Genomic DNA, 18,750 nt, shown 5'->3' with positions numbered 1-18,750 from the left:
TCCTGGTACTCATTCTGTAGACCATGCTTGAACTCAGAGATCCAAGCTGCCTCTGCCTTCTGAGTGCTGGGATTAAAGGCATGCGCCATCACTCCTCAGACTATATTTGAAAATTTTAAATTCATAATTGTTTCTTTTTAGTGCCAGCTCCTGGACTCAGTTTAGAACACACAGACAAAGAGGAAACACTCTTGGTTCTCCTCCAGCTTGGCAGTATTTCTTGGTATGTTCACCAGAACATTAAGTTCAGGAATGCTAGCAGATGATAATAATAGGTTTATGGTCAAATAAAATTGGGAAACCTCAGGAGCTAACATCTAGATTTATTCAAATTAAGAAACTATGATCATTTGGGACTTCTTTGCGCTTTAGCAATTAATTAATGTTGGAAAGCCTAAGAGGAAGAGGAATGTGCAGTGTTTCCCATATTTTCCAAGTTTATGTCCTGAACCTTTTTCTCCTCTATTTTTTTTTCAGAGTCTATCATCTTCCACAGCACAATTTGGGCACGAAGTAATGCCCTAGCTTCTGGCCTCACGTCAGAGATTCATGCAAGAACTTGTCCATATGTAATTGAAATCAAATTGGGATATCAAAGAAGCATCATCTTTAGACTAAATATGAACCAGTTACACAAAGCCGTTTCCGACTGTACTGTGCCGCACTGAACAAGAAAACACAAAGCCTTAGTAGGGCCAGGTCAGCTTTGACAGTGCACACTACTTAAACACTGGGTACCAGGGTCTCCTCTGTCATAATTGTGTCTGTGAATGTTTGAAGGTAGTGGACAGTGTCTCAGGCAGAAATTGACTGCTTGGCAAGACACAGGTTCTCAGCCTCCATGGCTGACCTGCTGAATCAGAATGTAATAATATAAAGCAACAATAATGATAGCTACCTTTCATTAAGCACTCACTGTTTCCAGCACTCTGCTAATTGCTTTACATGACATACTTCACTTCATCCCTACACCAGCAGCCCAGTGAGTCAGCTACTCTCATTACAATGTTTAAATAAGGACATTGACTCTAAGTTAAGACATTCTAAGGTTGCGTACACACTGTATAATAAGTCCTTGTTTCTATTCGTTTACCTTTGCTTTTTATCAAATTAGTAGTAGTAGAACCTTGACAATATTAAAAGACCACATGTAGAGCCAGAAACTGCTTCCCAATCCTTGAGAAAAGAAACCCAACCATTAGAAGTGAGAATCAACTGTGAGATGAGCTGGAAAACAAATTGCCACCTTGCCCGCCAATCTTTGTTGGGAAAAAAACAAAAAGGACTCAAAAGCGCATAGTCCACTGGCAAAAAGAAGCTATCCCGCTGTGTGTCGTGAGAGAAGCCACTCATTAACAGAGAACAAACTCCAGCTGCCCTGTGCCATCATCTAGGCTATGAATATCCTGCGCTGGCGTTACCAAAACCCCAAGTCCTAGGTTAGGAAGCACTTCTAAAAGAGAGTTGAGATGTAGAAGGAAGTCGATTAAAGAAACGGGAAATGTGGAAGGTCTCAGGAACCGTCTGCTGCATCCTCCTGTCCAGAGAATTCTTGAACATTGACAGGAAGATCTATAGCACCAAGAGCAAGGAAGCCATGTTTTTTATAGCACCAAAATACTCATGTTCCATTTCCTGAGAATCTTAGTACAGTACATATTAATAATCTTGTTTGGTCAAACTTATTCAGATTACTCAAGGAAAAGAATTCTTCCGTTATGTAAGACAGAAGAATTAGATTAGACTTTCTTTATAGTGTTTCCCTTTTTAATAAATTGTGGCACCCAAGTAAAGGGCTTCCATAAGAATTCTTTAGATGTTAATTGAAGTAATGCAAAGCAAGGTATTACAAGTGCAATAATTCACATGTGAGAACCACAATTGTAACAAATCACTTGAGCTTAATTAGCTGGGTAATTGCCTCTTCTGGGGCAAAATAAATCCTGCTTTGGTCGTTCATATTCTTTAGTAAAGCACTCAGTTTGCTCTCTTTGAAACTAGCACTGTTAATCTTTCAAATTTTCCTTAATTTTTTGAATTTTTGAAATAATTAAAATGATATAGAAGCTCGGAAAATGCTTTTAATAGTTCCTCAACTTTAAATGTTCCTTAAATGGATAAATCTTGGTTTTTAACAAGGGGGAAATCTATCTTTAAGTAGATTGACAGTTGTGTTTTCATGAATAGAAACATTTAACCATTCAATGGCAACATCTCTGTAACAGGTCCCCTCTGTAACAGGTCTCCAGACCTTAGTAGGCCACAAAACAACTGAGTCCATGATGAAAGTACCATTCAAGCTTTAAAACTCAGTAGACAGCACCACCTGCCAAAACTAAAACAGACGCTGAATCCATCCAAGTCCATAGTTGGGGAAAGTCTCAAATGTACTAGCCTTGCTTTCAGGCTGCGGTAGTTCTGCTGACTGTTCATTTTAACTAAGTATGCCAAGCCAGGATATGGTTTTTGTGCTTAAAAGCTCATTCTGAGAAAGACTCAGGACTACACTCGAATCCTGAACACCCAATGTAGTCACCAATCAGCTAATAAAGTCTTTCTATTGGCTTAAACCCATTTCTGAGCATTCTGAGTCTTCCCTGGGGAATATCCCATAAAAATCTTAACATCACTGATTAATTTACTAAAGAAAAGATTCCAAACATACTTGCACAAGTACTAAAAAGGCTGTTAGAGCTAGACTGGCCTGGGTGAAATTTTTATTTTCTCACTTGGTAGCAGTGTGACTCAGCTGAATCCACTTAACCAAGTTTAGTTTTATTTCTTTCTGTGTAAATTAAGAATTGGAACGCTAGCCTCATATACTTTCATAAGTAAAAAAAAGGAAAAAAGTAAACAAATAATCTACACTGTGTATCTAGAATGTATTTTCTCTGTGTGATTCTTCTAATGAAATCTTTTCATTCCCCTTCACACAACCAAAAGAGCTAGCTCAAGCTGTACTTCTAAAGATGCCAAACACAGGCGAAAAATAGCAAGCTCCCACAATCATTCAAGGGGTGTGTGTGTGTGTGTGTGTGTGTGTGTGTGTGTGTGTGTGTGCCTGTGTGTGTGTGCCTGTGTGTGTGTGCCTGTGTGTGTGTGTGTGTGGATGTTTGTGTGTGTGTGCCTGTGTGTGTGTGTGCCTGTGTGTGTGTGTGTGCCTGTATGTGTGTGCCTGTGTGTGTGTGTGTCCCTTTGTGTGTGTGCCTGTGTGTGTGTGCCTGTGTGTGTGTGCCTGTGTTTGTGTGTCTATGTGTGTCTGTGTTGTCCCCAAAGTATGAGTAGTCTATTCTGGTGACTCAAAAGTGAAGCATTCAGCATTTTATTCCCTGCAGCAGTAGCAGTTGGAAGTTATTTACTCTCTTGAGAAAATATAAAATCCAAAACAGCTTTTTATGATTTCAGGATGTGTCCGTTGAATGCTCATCTGGGAAACTGACATAAATCTGTCTTTCTTCGACTTCTTCATTCAAAAAAGCTTATTTAATAAATGCATTATTCTTCCTCAAAATTAGACTTAGAATATTTAAAATGGTAAAAATCGTATAATCACGAAGCACAAGACTATTATGAAAAAACATAGTACAATGCTAATTACCAGGGGACTTTAACAGTAACTGGTTTGCTACAGAAATACCATCACTCTCAACCAAAAAAAAAAAAAAAGCCATTTCTTTTTTCCTCTCCAGCAGAGATGGAAATAGATTTCAAGAAGACAGACTACATAGGAAAAGGCTGGAGACTGACTCTGTATAAATAGCACTGCCCCTAAGGAATGCATTGTGTAGATCTGACCAAAGCAGAGCCAAATGAATCAGAGTCTGACCTGTGCCTTTGAAAGAAGTCATATGTAAATCTTCATAGGCTACAAAATATGCCAACTGCCAGAAGGGAGCTAAAGGATTGTATGAGACCAGAGGAAAACTATAGCTCCTCCAGTTGTCTCTGTTTGCTTCTTTATGAGGTGACAGGAAGCAGATAAGAAAGAAAATATTTGAAATGGCTTCTGAGGTATAATGCAAGTTTACAAAAAGACTTGAGGGAATGTGGAAAGAATTGGGAGTAGGGGCTTCTTCTCAGAGGACTTCAGCATAAGACAAGCGTAAAGGAAAAATAACGAAGAGTTCCTCTGGGAGCTAACCCAATACAAATGGAATGTGAGACACAAGAAAAAGAGGACCAGCAAACAGCTCCAAAGGTGAGCTGTATCCAAACGGTAGAGATGCTGTTGCCATGTGCACGGTATGAGGCTTCCTTGGTGTGCTAGAGAGCGCTTCAAATGTCAAATGGATACAAAGAGAAGTTCTGTGACTAGGGAAGCCAGTCGGATAGAATAAAAGAAGCCACAGGGAACCAGTGCAAGAAGAGAATTAAGACCTTTCCTTAGTTGGACTAAGGTAAACTGTTTCCACTTTCGATGAACGTAAGAAACAGTAAAACAGAAGCATAAAGAACATTTTTTTAAATCACTTCCAGCAAATGCATTCAGGAGAGATTGGATTTGATGAATGCCCAGGGGAGATGGCAACCTTACAGTGTTCCGATGGCTCTACCAGTTTAGGGTGGCAGCCACGGGAACACAAAGGTGAGCCAATGAGTCATTCCAAAGGTGAACTCACTCCGTGGGACAGCCCGAGAGCGGAGGGGGAGAAGGTAAAGGACTACTCAAAGATGACTACATTTCATTTTGGGTGACTACTTGCCAGTAAGGGAAACACGTACGTCAGGAGGAAAGATGTGAGCATATTTTGGGCCATGACATACTTGAGATTACAGAAGAATATCGAGACTAAGTAGTTCAGTAGGTTGTTAGACAGGAACTTAGGAGAGAAACTAGACCTTGGGAATCATCTAACTAGACGGGTGAGTTAAACCTCTGAGAACAAAGGAGACTAATGAACACGGCAGAACATCAGTTAAGAAGAAGCAATAGTATTTTCCTTTAAAGATGCAGAATTTCCTCTATCTTACCCTAATAGAAATAAACATCTTGCTCTGCTAATTCTGTGCGTGGGAGAGAGCTGCATGCAGGTGATCATTTAGTATGGATGTGTGAATGGAGCTTGGGAAAACAGAAGACAAATGAAACAAAGCATTTCATTCATCCTTTGCTCACTGGCTGGCACAGGAACCTGTACTCTTCCTGGGCACAGTTCGGAGCAGTGTACTTACTGATAGGAAGTTATACTTCCAGGCTCAATGGGAAATAGATTACTATGACTCTCAAAATGTCTCACTCTGTGTGTGGGCAGATTGTGAGAGGATATCAGAATGATCCTAAGGACACTGTGGGAAGGACAGGTAAGGCTGAGACGCATGAGTCACAAAACAACTCAGTCATCTTTCAACTATGTTAGAAGATCGTCACCAAGATGAAACAGATGGAGACATCAATGGACCAGTCACCGAGGTGGGGAGGAGCCAGGAGGGGAGGAGAAAATGGGCAAAGGAAATGGGAACATGTAAGTAGTTACGTTACGCATTTTGCAATTTTGTTGTCCGACTTTATGAAAAAACGTTTTTGTTTTTTTTTTTAATTTATTTATTTATTATATATAAGTACACTGTAGCTGTCTTCAGACACACCAGAAGAGGGCATCAGATCTCTTTACAGATGGTTGTGAGCCACCATGTGGTTGCTGGGAATTGAACTCATGACCTCTGGAAGAGCAGTTTTTAAAGTAGCTTTGAGGAACCACAGGGGAGACTGTTAGCCTCTTAACCAAGGCAGGTGCTTTCTGGTTCTCTGTAAATGTACCACATATTTGAGGACTTGATTCTTATCGTGTGTGTGTGTGTGTGTGTGTGTGTGTGTGTGTGTGTCTAAACAAAAACCAGCCTTAACTCTTGAAAACCCTGATCACTCACTTAAACAGAGATGACCTACAAAAACAAAACAAAAAAACAAAACAAAGAAAAATAAAACAAACAATATAAAACAAAACAAAAAAAAAGACAAGAGAAATACTCATTTTCTCCAACTGTATGAATCTGATACCTAGGTTCAACATCCCCAGAAATAGTCAAAGTCCTAATCTACCACTTTGGGATGGATCTGGACCCCAAGAGGTCAACCACTAATTTCAGTATTTGCTTCCCTCTGCTTCCTTCCCAACACACTAGCCAACTGTTTCTTCATTACTCCATCTTTTTGTAACCAAGCAATCCATCAACTAATTTGACGGAGTAGTGGAAAATCATTATTTACAAGCAGAGTATGTTTGGAAAGGTAAAGCCCTACAAACTGATGTCATTGTTAATGTGAATGCATTATCCTCGTGTAGCACGCCTTGAAAATTACAGGCTTTGCATCTCAGAAAACCAAGGAAGCAGACAGAATACTGAAACAAGGGTTGGATCGAAATGAATGAGGGGGTAGAATCCTTGTAGAACCTGCCTCCTGACTGCTAAGGCTCTCCATTTCTCTAGTTCAACCACACCTGTAAGTCAAACCTGGGAACATAAGAGATCCATTCCTTTAGCAGAACAAGAGAAAGAAATTAACACAATTATTTCAGCCATAAGGATGGAGAACTAGCTCAACAGTTACAAGCAAAGACTGCCCTACAGAGGACCTTAATTTGTTTCCTAGCATCCTCGTGGTAACTTACAACCAACTGTAACTCCAGCTCCAGGGAAACCCATCATCTCTGTCCAATAGAGACACGGGCACTCACATGCAGGCACCTACACACATAATTTAAAAATAAAATAAATCTAAACAAATTTTGGTTTTAAAATAATTGCTAGATTAATGTTTCTCAAAAGATCTATGTGTTCTAGGCTTATTGTCCAGGTGATGTTATTGATAGGTAGGATCTAAGGGGAGATTTTTAGGTAATTGGGGTCATATTCTCCAAGGGGACAGAGAAGTTCCAACCCTTCCTATTTCTCTTGTTGTCTGATCAGGCATGGAAGAGCTTGGTTGTACCAGACACTCCACCATATGCTGCCTTCTCATGCTCCCTAAGGGCCCAAAGAGTCATAGACGTAAATGTCTAAAACTCTGGTGTAAAATAAATGTTTGCTTCTTTACAAATTGATTGTTTTGAGAATTTGTTATAGCTGGGCTTGCTGGCACATGCCTCTAATCCCAGCACTTGAGAGGTAGAGGAAGGCAGATCTCTGTGAGTTCAAGACCAGCCTGGTCTAGAGAGTTCCAGGCCAGCCAGAGGTACATAATGAGACCTTGTCTCAATAAAAACAAAAATTGTTTTAGTGATAGATCTTAGACTGTCATAGGGTCTTTTAATTGGCAGCATAGTAACAACAACAGCAACGCAGATTAGGGTTTTCATACAGTAAGACTTTCAGAGATAGATCATTCCAGGGTTGATATAGCAACTAGTTCTTTCTAACTTCTGGTCCTGCAGTCTTAGCCTTCAGATCAACAATCAACCCACAACACCACATCAACATTCCAGGCAGACAAGGAAGGAATTCTGAACAAACCCAAAACCCAAATTGGATAAAGATCAAGTTCAAGTTTTTTTCTATAATGATCTAAGGAAAATAAATGAATATAAACTACAGATCCCTAATGCTAAGACAATCAGAATCAAAAGGGAAATATTAAACAACTTTTGATCAGAAAATTAATCAAAACATCTAAAAAAGCAAAAAGCATACTACATACAAAAATATATAAGATGGGGCCAAAGCCATACTTAATATGAAATCCTAAATCTTAAATATATACATTAGTAACTATATTACTAATAAATACTAAATTTTATAAAATTGAAATATTTAAGATTTTAAATGATAAAATCAATAAATTAGAACATATAAAAATATAACTGATAAAAATCACATTAAAGGGGAGAATAAACAAATAGTTAAATAACTAAAACTTGAAAAAAAGATTATAAAGAAGAAAAATAATTATAGCAATATGTGTCTATGCCTCTATTTAGAAATATAAAATATTAATAAAGTGGCAGAATTTCTTTTAAAATATGTTTTATCACATATGACCTAAAACAAAAACCTGAACAGATCCATATGTAAAAGAAATGAAGAAACTGTCAAAGAATTATTCCTTAAAAGAGAATACTGCATTATATGCATGCCTACTTGTGCCAATGTTGATCAAAACAAACTGACAAAAACTCATTATTGTTCTATTTAAACTGCAAGTCTTAAAACATAATTTCTCAAGTGATTTTACAGGGATACTATTCTTTATTTCTGAGGCCGGTGTACAGACACAGAGATATTTTGTTCACTCACAGCTTTGGCTAGAATATGTCTCTCCCCGCAAACCTGTGGTTTTGTCTACTCAACACCTACGTATCTTTCAGATCTCAGCTCAGATTCTCCCTTAGGTAGGTCAGTTCCCCTCTTCTAGGGTTTCCTTGAATTTTTCACTTTAGCCTTCTTACTAAGCTTTTTGTGCTCATGTGCGCATGTGTGGTGGCAAGCATTATGCTTCTTGCCCTACCATATTCTACTTCAGTTTTTGAGACAGGGTCTTTCACTGAACTTGGAGCCCATTAGTGGGTTAGACTGGCTGGGCAGTGAACTCTGGGAATCCACTCGTCTCTGACACAGGCCAAGCCTTTTCTGCCTCTGCTGGAGATCCAAACTGAGCTGCTACAGCCTACACTTAACTCACTGAGCCATCTCCCCAGGAACAGTTTGTTGTGTATGTATTTAAGACTATTTCATGTCTCCCAAGCCTATCTGGTTTATTAGACAGCAAACTGCATGAATATAAAGATTGTATCTGTTGTTTGTACCACTATACAGACAGAAACTAATGTATTACAATACATTAGATAGGAACTGACCCAGGGCACACTAGCCCAAAGCTACAACCAGGTATCTCCCATTAGGCTCATACTGACATATAAGAGTTCAGAAACACACTAATAGAGAAAGAAAATAAGATAAGCACATGATAAGCACTTCACTAATGAAGAACACAAATGTCCTTTAAATATACAAGCCAGGTGTGGGACCACTAGCCTATAAAGCCTATAATGCCAGCATTTGTGAAGCTGAGTAAGGAAAGTCACAACTTTGAGGCCTATTGGAGTTGTAAGTCTCTCTCCCAAAAAAACTTCTAGATGCTTAAAATACGTCCACATATATGAATATATGTCATTAGGTTAAGCGAGGGTTGCTCAGTGGAGACTAAGCAAATTCATTCTACACATGGACACATAGTTTAGTTGGGACTCTAATTTCTAAGAAGAATTTTAAGCCTACACTTATGAACTTGTAAACGTGATTAAGGCTTGGGTTTGGCCTCTCATGGCCATCGGCCATAGCTGAAAAATGACTGACCTCTTAAATGAGTATCAATCACATTGCTGTCAGTATGGGCAAGTGTCCCTTACTAGATCAGGGTTGAGTTAGGAGGAATATATACATACTTGTTGAAGAAAACTCCACACTCAGCAGCCCTCCTTTACATAGACAGAAGTCTTACATTCTGGGTTATGGTCCTGTCCAAGCTGCCTGGGAGCCATGTGATTCTTTATACTCCTTTCTATAATGTATGTTCTGTCTTCATATGCTGACTTCAATTCACCTTTCACAACGTAATCTTATTTCTTTAATTCCCAAGTTGGTGAGATGCCCATCATTAGACTTGAATGTTAATAAAACTTAGAAGACACGGTTTTACTTAATGACTATCGAGTCCAAATTGAAGTGTAGGAAATGTCCCTGTCATTTATCTCCCCTCTTCTCCTCCTTTATCAGATAAGCTGTTAACATACACTCTAAAAAGAAGAAAAAAAATCCTTCATAGCAATGCTTAGAGTGTGGTCACTAAATGTTGCTATAAATGGTGCTTTGAGTGGAATCGAATCTTATAAAAATGTGTTCAAACTACAGAAACATTATTTGTGCTTATGAGGGTAAGAGCCTCTGTACACTGGTCTGTCACATGCATAGGAAAGCTATTTCTGCTGGTGCTGGCCCTCTGAAGAAGTTACCCTCTTCTGAGAATTACAATCCCACAGGTTTCACACACAGGCTCCAAACGCGCTTTAGGAAATGCTGTCTTTGGTCAGAGCTATTAAGACCAACCGTCGGGATGAAATGAATGAATGAGCAGAAGTCAGCACAGCTTCCTGTCTTTTCTGCTGTGAGGATGGTCTTGTGACATCTTCTACAGGAGCATCTATTGAGTCTCACTATATTAACTAAATAAAAATAACTGTTCATTTTAACAATAGGCCTTAGAATTGTCTACTTTATTAAGGACATATCCACAAAAGATTTGATTTTTTTTTTCTTAGTGAGAACATTTTGAAAGAAGCTGTTAAGGTTATATGTAAAAGCTTGGCACGGACCAACCTGAGCTTCCAGGGACTAAGCCACTACCCAAAGACTATACATGGACTGACCATGGGCTCCAACCTTATAGGTAGCAATGAATAGCCTAGTAAGAGCACCAGTGGAAGGGGAAGCCCTTGGTCCTGCTAAGACTGAACCCACAGTGAACATGATTGTTGGGATGAGGGCAAATGGGTGGAGGATGGGGAGGGGAAGCCCTTATATAAGGGGAGGGGGGGTTAGGGGGATGTTGGCCCGGAAACCGCGAAAGGGAATAACAATTGAAATGTAAATAAGAAATACCCAAGTTAATAAAGATGGGAAAAAAAAAAAAAAGCTTGGCATGGTGACTCATGACTATAGTAATTTCAGCAACTGGGAATCTGAGATAGGAGAATTGCTGAGAGTTCCAAGGGAGCCTGGGCTACATACTGAGCCCCAGGTCTGTATGAGCTACAAAGAGGAAGACCCTGCCTCAAGAAAAAAAGTTGTCTGGCTGTCACGGGCTGTGGGCAGGTGGGAAAGGCCCACCTGCTGCCACACAACCTACCCACAATGGGCACCACTACTATGAGCAAGTGATGGAGAGATGGGAGAGAAGACAAGCAGAAGGGTTTACGCACTGTGAAAAGAGGCAGAACTGGAGACATGACTATGGTGAGAAACAGCCTGATATGAGTATTCTGTGATGTCACCTGAGGCCATGGTGATATCCCAGCCTGCACTGCCACTGAAAGCCATGTCTGGTTCTGTAGCCATGTAGCAACAGGGGTCTGGGTCAATGCCCGTGGTCCAGTGGAAGTCCCTGTTATTAATAGGGAGAAACTGTAAATTCTCAAATATAGAAATAATCTCTTGCAAAAGGTGATTGTCCTAGTTTCATATCTGTTGCTGTGATTAAACATCCTGGCACAAAGTGACTGAGTGGAGGAATTGGCTTACAATTCTAGGTCACCATGAATCATTTGAGAGAAACTAAGGCAGGAGACTGAGACAGCTGATCATACCACATCAACAGCCAAGAGTAGAGATTAAAAAAAAAATCACCAATACTTTCTGCTTGCTCACTAGCTTTCTTCACTTTTACACAGATCAAGGTCTAGCCTAAGAAATGGTGCCACCCACAGTGGGCTAGATCATCTCATATCAAGCAACAATCAAGATGATTTCTCAAGATTATGTCCATAAGTCAACCTGATTAAAATAATTCCTTATTTGGGGATCTCTTCCAAGGTGATTTTAGGTTGTATCAAGTTGACATTAAAACCAACCAGTAACTAATTTTTCCCACATTTTTTGTCTCCATTCTTACATTTAGACTCAACTATGAGGAAACAAGGCACAGAAGCACCTTTAAAAACATTGCCTTGAGGGGTTGGGGATTTAGCTCAGTGGTAGAGCGCTTGCCTAGGAAGCGCAAGGCCCTGGGTTCGGTCCCCAGCTCCGAAAAAAAAAACAAAAACAAAAAAACATTGCCTTGATTGGAATAGCCTGTTAACATGCTTGATTGCTAATTGATGGTGAGGAACCCAACCCACTGTGGGAAGTTAGAGCACAGAAGGAACTGGGAGTGGGGAGAGTGTGGTAGAAATACTGTAAATATAGTACTCATTGATGAGATCTCAAAAAATTCAAATAAATGTAAAAAATTATTTCTAAGTCCCCCCCAAAGGTTAAATAATCAACACAAATTGCTACAAAGGAATAACTTCCCACCCCAAAATAAGCCTTGCTGCCTTGCTAAGCTGGACTTGGATAGAGAAATCTCATTGGTCTGTTACTGACAACCTGACATTTGTTCACATCCTTCCAGGAAAGCCATGCAATAAACTCAATTTATAGCTGAAAGGGCTAATTTCTTACACTTAGAAGTTACATTTGGGTACAGGAACTAGTTCTCTGCTCTAGAGATAGTTTTAAAAGAAAAAAAGGAAAAAGAAAGACTAGCTCAAGGCATCTTGGGATGATCCAAAATACCAGATAAACGTGTATTTTTTAAAATCACATCACTTGAGAAACCTACTGGCATAGAAAAGTGGGAAAATGTCCGTCATGAAAGTAGAAATTATGGAAGTTTAAAAACAGTCACCCCCTTATAGGATGTGTAAAATGAAGGACACAGTGGCACTTGGAGGAGAGCAGGGGTGGGGGGGCGTTGATTATTGTCCACTCTGACAAAGCATGGAATGAGTTACCTATCACAGGCAGCATCTGTAAAAGCCAAATCATTTCCTTTGGGCTAGTCTAGACTCACCCAACTTTCCACTCTTAATCTGGTTTCATTGGTAAGTTTATCTCCCAGGGAAAGAACATATTGACAAGCTGACAGGAATGTTTGGTCTGCTGGCAGCTACCATTGTAAACTAATAAAATGGTATTTTTCAGGTATTCATTAATGTCTTGCGAGTTTTATTGAGCCTGATTAACTATCCAAAGTCCTTAGCATTTTTAAATCAAAAGCTGAAAGGTCAGTTCTCAGTCCTTGGCAACCTTACTAGGAGACACTACCTAAGAATCCCATCCTGAATAGCTTATTACCTTCTAGTCATTATAATTATCAGCCTTCAGGGAGCTACTGGGTCCCAGAGCTCACATAATTACCACGTATACTCTACATTCCTTAATAACTTGATCAAGGTCATCCATTAATGGTCCCTAGAAATCATCTAACAAACCCAGAGAGTTCTCTCATATGAGCACTTCCACTGTACGATTCTGTCTCTAATGCACCTTCACATAGGCCCAGCTTGGGCTACAGAGCAACAAACCATTCTAACACAGGACTGATTGGTATATGTGCAGGAGGTCCACACAAGTGACACAAGAGGTCAAGCATGAAAAGGGAAGGAGGGACAATGAAGTGGGAAAAGGAGGGAAGGCAGGCAGGGGAAGGCAGGAAATGCATTTCTTTAACTGCTTCTATTTTGTCTATGACTAGTGGGATACACTGCACATGTTAACAACCATTGAATTGCCCTGCAAATTGCTTGCTCTTATCACTTGGCAATTTTTAAAAATATTTTCTTCTCTATTTGCTGTGGGTTTTCTATATTTCACATCAATATTTTCCATGTTATATATTAAACATGTGGCAAAATTCTATTGACTTGGTTCTTAGGTTATAGGATATTTGCTACTGTACACAATTACTTTTATATTTTTAAGTATTTGTTTTATTTCTTGGGAAGTTTTTATCTCTATTCTCAAGTTATTCAGATTTTTTCCTAATAATTTCATTTTTTCAGTGTTTCATTTCTCCCTCTAATATTGACAAGAGTTGAAATTATTTTTAAAACCACACCTGCATCAGATTTTCTACTACTTACATATCCCCTACTACTTTAACATTATTATTACAACAAAGGGTCAGAGACAGGCACGGTGGGGCATGCCCCTAATCCCACACTTAGGAGGCAGAAGCAGAAAGATCAAATTCAAAGCCACTCTTGGCTACAAGGTCACTTCAAGGCCAGCCTGGGAGCCACAGGACTCTCACAAATGAGAAGGGAGGATAGCTTGAGAACTATATTCCATATTATAAAAGACACATTACCTAGAGATGCCTTCCTTTTCTGCTTATTTAACTGACTTTGATACTAACACCTCAGATCAACCCTCATATACCTTTTCACTAGCAAACATTGCTTCATATTAGAAATCTGAATTAAAACAAACTGGCTTTGTATAGGTATACAGGCTGCACCTATATACAATCCATTTCTACAGTGCTGGTTAAGTAGGAGAAGAAAATCTCTTCGCTTATGTTTCTGCTTAAAGACCCTCCTTCAGGGGTCTCTGCACGGCCGTCTACACCAGCGTCAGCTCACAGTGCTTGCACTGCTCTTTCCATTACTGGACACGTGGATGCCTCTTACACTTCTTTAGCCTAAAGCAATGGCAACGACTTTCCCCTGTTCACCTCCATGATCTCCTACATTTATCAGGATGACTTCTAACATGCTGAATAAGTTACGGTTGAGAATAAAATCAGGAAAGAGCAAAAGTACAAGGCAAAATCAAACTGGAGACTGCCCCATTACTCAGCTATTTTCAGGTGGTGTGTGTAAGACACAGAGGTCACTTTTTCTTAAAGATTCGAGTCATATATCAGCCGATTCCTCGTTCTTAGAGTACAAGAATAGCATGTTCTGACTTCAGTATCTCTAACAATAGATACTATCACTGCTGTTGAAGGAAAATATCCCCTGTGAGGCACTGTGCTTTGCTGGGAGTCAATTCTGCAGACATATACTTGAGCCCACACTTCCAAGCCTCCCACTAGCTGTGTGAAGGAAAGGATGGTAGCTTCAAAACTCTCATTAATATTCTCCACTCCCTCTATAACAGCTAGCATGGTTTGAGTCCTACAAGTTATCAAAAACATAAAAATGAAAAATTGTATATTATCAACTTCAAAAGTAATATGTATTATATAACTCTATAATACAGAGAGAGCATACAAAACTAGCTATTAAAACATGGCTATTACTACCTAAAGACTATACATGGACTGACCCTGGACTCTGACCTCATAGGTAGCAATGAATATCCTAGTAAGAGCACCAGTGGAAGGGGAAGCCCTGGGTCCTGCTAAGACTGAACCCCCAGTGAACTAGATTGTTGGGGGGAGGGTGGCAATGGGGGGAGGATGGGGAGGGGAACACCCATAGAGAAGGGGAGGGGGAGGGGTTAGGGGGATGTTTGCCCGGAAACCGGGAAAGGGAATAACACTCGAAATGTATATAAGAAATACTCAAGTTAATAAAAAAATAAATAAATTTAAAAAAAAACATGGCTATTTACACAGGAAAAAAGAATTACCAAAAACACTAAAATATTCTTGGGATTATCTGTTGATAAACCATATGTAAACTTGACTTTTGCTTATGCCTTCTCTTTCTTTTAAGGGAGAGAAAAATCTTTATCCCCCTCCTCCTCACCACTTCAAAGAAAAAAAATGTCCTCTACAAAGGGGGTGGGGGGGGGGGGAAGGTCTAAATGTATTTTGCATTGCCATAGGCAATTAAGACCGAATGAAGTACTAATCTGAATGCAGCACCATAATTTATTATGTATCACACCCTAAAGAACAATGTGCCCAATAATCCAGGACACAAACACCCATCTACTTCAGTGGCAGTGTGCCTGCTGCTCACTGCCAGGCAAAGGGCTGCTATCTTGGGAACTAAACCTGAGGTGAGAGGAGGCATGGCTACAGCTGTTGGAAAGTTTGCGGTTACTGTAGCAGCACATCCCTCAGAACTGACTACAGTAAACCAGAATGCCAAGTTCCTTTCTCTACCCAGTGGTTCAGTGAGATTTTTAAAAAGGCAAAATTCTTTGAGTTCCTTTAAGAGTACTTCTAAAACCATGTCCTTCTAACTAGCATGTATCTATCTCTGGGTTGCTGTTCAGCTCTTCATTTTCTCTACCCATGAGCTCCACTACTTAGTTTCAAACCAAAAACCTGTAGGACCAAACAAGGACTTCTTTATTCACAAGCAGACAGCCATGACACATCCTATGTTCACAACTGTCAAGACAGACACGTTATTCTTAAACTATGACTATTCTTATAACATTCTTGTAGAATTTGATCAATAACATTATATGCCTATGAATAGTTTTGTAGTGTCATTTGATACCAGTTCTTCTTAATTATATCCCTCAATGACAAAATTGTACTCTTAGTATACTCTAATTTTGGACCTTTTTGTTATTGCTTTCAGTGACTTAAGAAACCTGTGACTATTTCCAAATCACAAAGATATTCTCATGTATGATTTTGCAAAACAAAAACCTTTGTGTTTTTTAACCATTACATGTGGGTCTATGACTAAGTTCAATTTCATTTCCGGGAGATGTATTGAGGTCACAGATCGTTTTTTAAATATGAACATTCAGTTACTCTATCCATCTCCTCAAAGTCCTTCCTTGATTGCTCTGCCACCTTTGTCAAAAATCAAGGGATCAGTTGAATCTGTTTTAGGTCCTCTCTCGTATTCTATTCATTTATTTGATTAGTGACTACTACTTTCTACAGTAAACCTTGTATAACTCTATAAAACTTAGGCACAGTACAGTACTCAGCCATAAATGAGACATTACATTGTACCTTCTCCCACAATGCTCAGAGAATGCAGAGGATGATAGTACAGGAACACTGTGAGAGCCAAAGGTCAGAGAAGACTGCTATGCAAGTGTCTTCTGGACTGAACAGCTGTGGTTACCTGGCAACATTCCAGCATGGGGGGTGGGGGGAGTGAGACAAGAGGTCCCACTCGTAGCTGAGGAACTACTGGCAGTCTGTGGTTGCTGGGAGAAAGGACAGTCAATTTTCTCCAAGGGTGTGACTCTCGGTATCCTGACAGACTCTACTTAGATGGTCTCATGGTATCCTCACAGACTCTACTTAGATGGTCTCATGGTATCCTCACAGACTCTACTTAGATGGTCTCATGGTATCCTCACAGACTCTACTTAGATGGTCTCATGGTATCCTCACAGACTCTACTTAGATGGTCTCATGGTATCCTCACAGACTCTACTTAGATGGTCTCATGCCCTCAGTGGGTTATTAAAAAAAAAACAAAAAAAAAACAAACAAAAAAAACACAAACAAACAGAAAGGGGTGGGGGATGGAGAGAGAGCAGAGAGAGAGGGAACAATTTAGGAGAGAATTGGGAGTGTGGAGGGGTAAATATGATGAAAAATATTTTGTATTCATGTGTAAATTTTTCAAAGAATAAAATGTATTAAAAAACTAAGCTCAAACAAGTTAAACCAACATGAGCCTAAGACAACCCACAGGAAACTATTTTAAATAATATCACAGCTTTGAAACACTCTTTTGTGAGCAAAGTCCACTTCCTCACAAAAAAACTGAAAGACTATGTGAAATTATACTTGAAAACAATTTTTCAATTTTGCTCCAAAACTTTCCTAGTAGCTCTGAGTTGTTGAATACCACTATCTGATGCTTTAAAACAATTCTTAAAAATTAATTTATAAGTGGGTCAATGAATCAAACCATGTTTTTTATAAGAAATGAAGATGACTAATAGGTATTTTTAAAAGTTACCCAACGTCTTTAGCCATCAGGGAAATGCAGATGCAAACTCCTTTGTGATTCCATCTCACCCCAGTGAGAATGTTCTCATGGAGAGAACGAAGGCCAACACACTGGACAGTGCTACTGGTCTGTGTGTGGACTGCTGCCACTCGGGGTATCACCCAGAACAGCCACTGGGGAAATCAGTTGGAGGCTTCTCCAAACAGAAAACAGAACTAGAAAGTCAGGCAGTAGTGGTGCACACCTTTAGTCTGAGTTCAAGGCCAGACTTGAACAGAGTAAGTTCCAGGATATCCAGGGTTTCAGAAAAAATAACCCTGTCTCGGAAAAAAATCAAAAATAAATAAATAAAAATAAAACTATAACTACCCTATGACCAGCTATATCACTCCTGAACATCTATTCAAAGGATTCTATCCCAGAGATACTCGCATGTTCATGTTTATTAGTGCTCTATTCATAAAAGCAAAGAAATGTATGTCTGTCTACACTGAATGGATAATGAAGATGTGGCACTGAGCCTGGTGTTGGTGGCACGCGTCTTAATTCTAGCACTTTGTAGGCAGAGGCAGGAGGATCTCTGAATCTGAGGCCAGCCTGCTCTACAAAGTTCCAGGACAGCGAGGACTGTTACACAGAGAAACCCTGTCTCGAAAAACCAAAACTAAACAAAACAAACAAAACCCAGAAGTATAGAATCTGTAAAAGAATGAATGGACTAAAACTTAAGTAGAATAACTCAGACACACAACACATGTATTCTCTCTTACTGGATTTTAGTCTTTAAAAATGAGAATATTCTCTTCCCCTTTGTCCCTGTCCCTTCTCTCCCCGCAGCCACCCCACACCCCCACCACTCTTCCCTCCACGTGCTCATGGCCGGCCTTTACTTCTCCCCTCTTCTATTCTTCTCTCGTTAAACCTTTCCATGTGGAAAAAAAAATGAGAGTAAATCATGACCATAAGACAAACAGAACTGGTTTTGAGGAAGTCCATCGATCAATATGTTTTATAAGAAAAGTACAAGAATGAACAGAAAGGAAGAAGGTCAAAAACAAATTATGTATAAAAATACCAAAATACAAACTACCACTTTATATGCTAATTTAAATAAATTAAATCTGGGTCAAAGCTGAAGCTAGAAAATGGTATACAAGTTACCTCATAAAATAAACTATATTATTCTACATAAAATGTTTAAAAAGTCATGTATCAATTTTTAAAATGTGCTTGGATGACTCATTTTTTTTAATAGTAAGTTTAAACTTTTTTCCTTTCAAGTTTAATTTGGAAAGAAGTTAGAAACAACTTTTGAAAGACAAAGACCCTGGACACTGTGGATCTAGAATGTACGTTCAGATGGGCACAGGATAATCCTCTATCACCA

Source organism: Rattus norvegicus, chromosome 13 (assembly GCF_021556685.1).
Source record: "Rattus norvegicus strain SHRSP/BbbUtx chromosome 13, alternate assembly SHRSP_T2T, whole genome shotgun sequence".
NCBI lineage: Eukaryota > Metazoa > Chordata > Mammalia > Rodentia > Muridae > Rattus > Rattus norvegicus.
Note: the sequence above shows the minus strand (reverse complement) of the source record.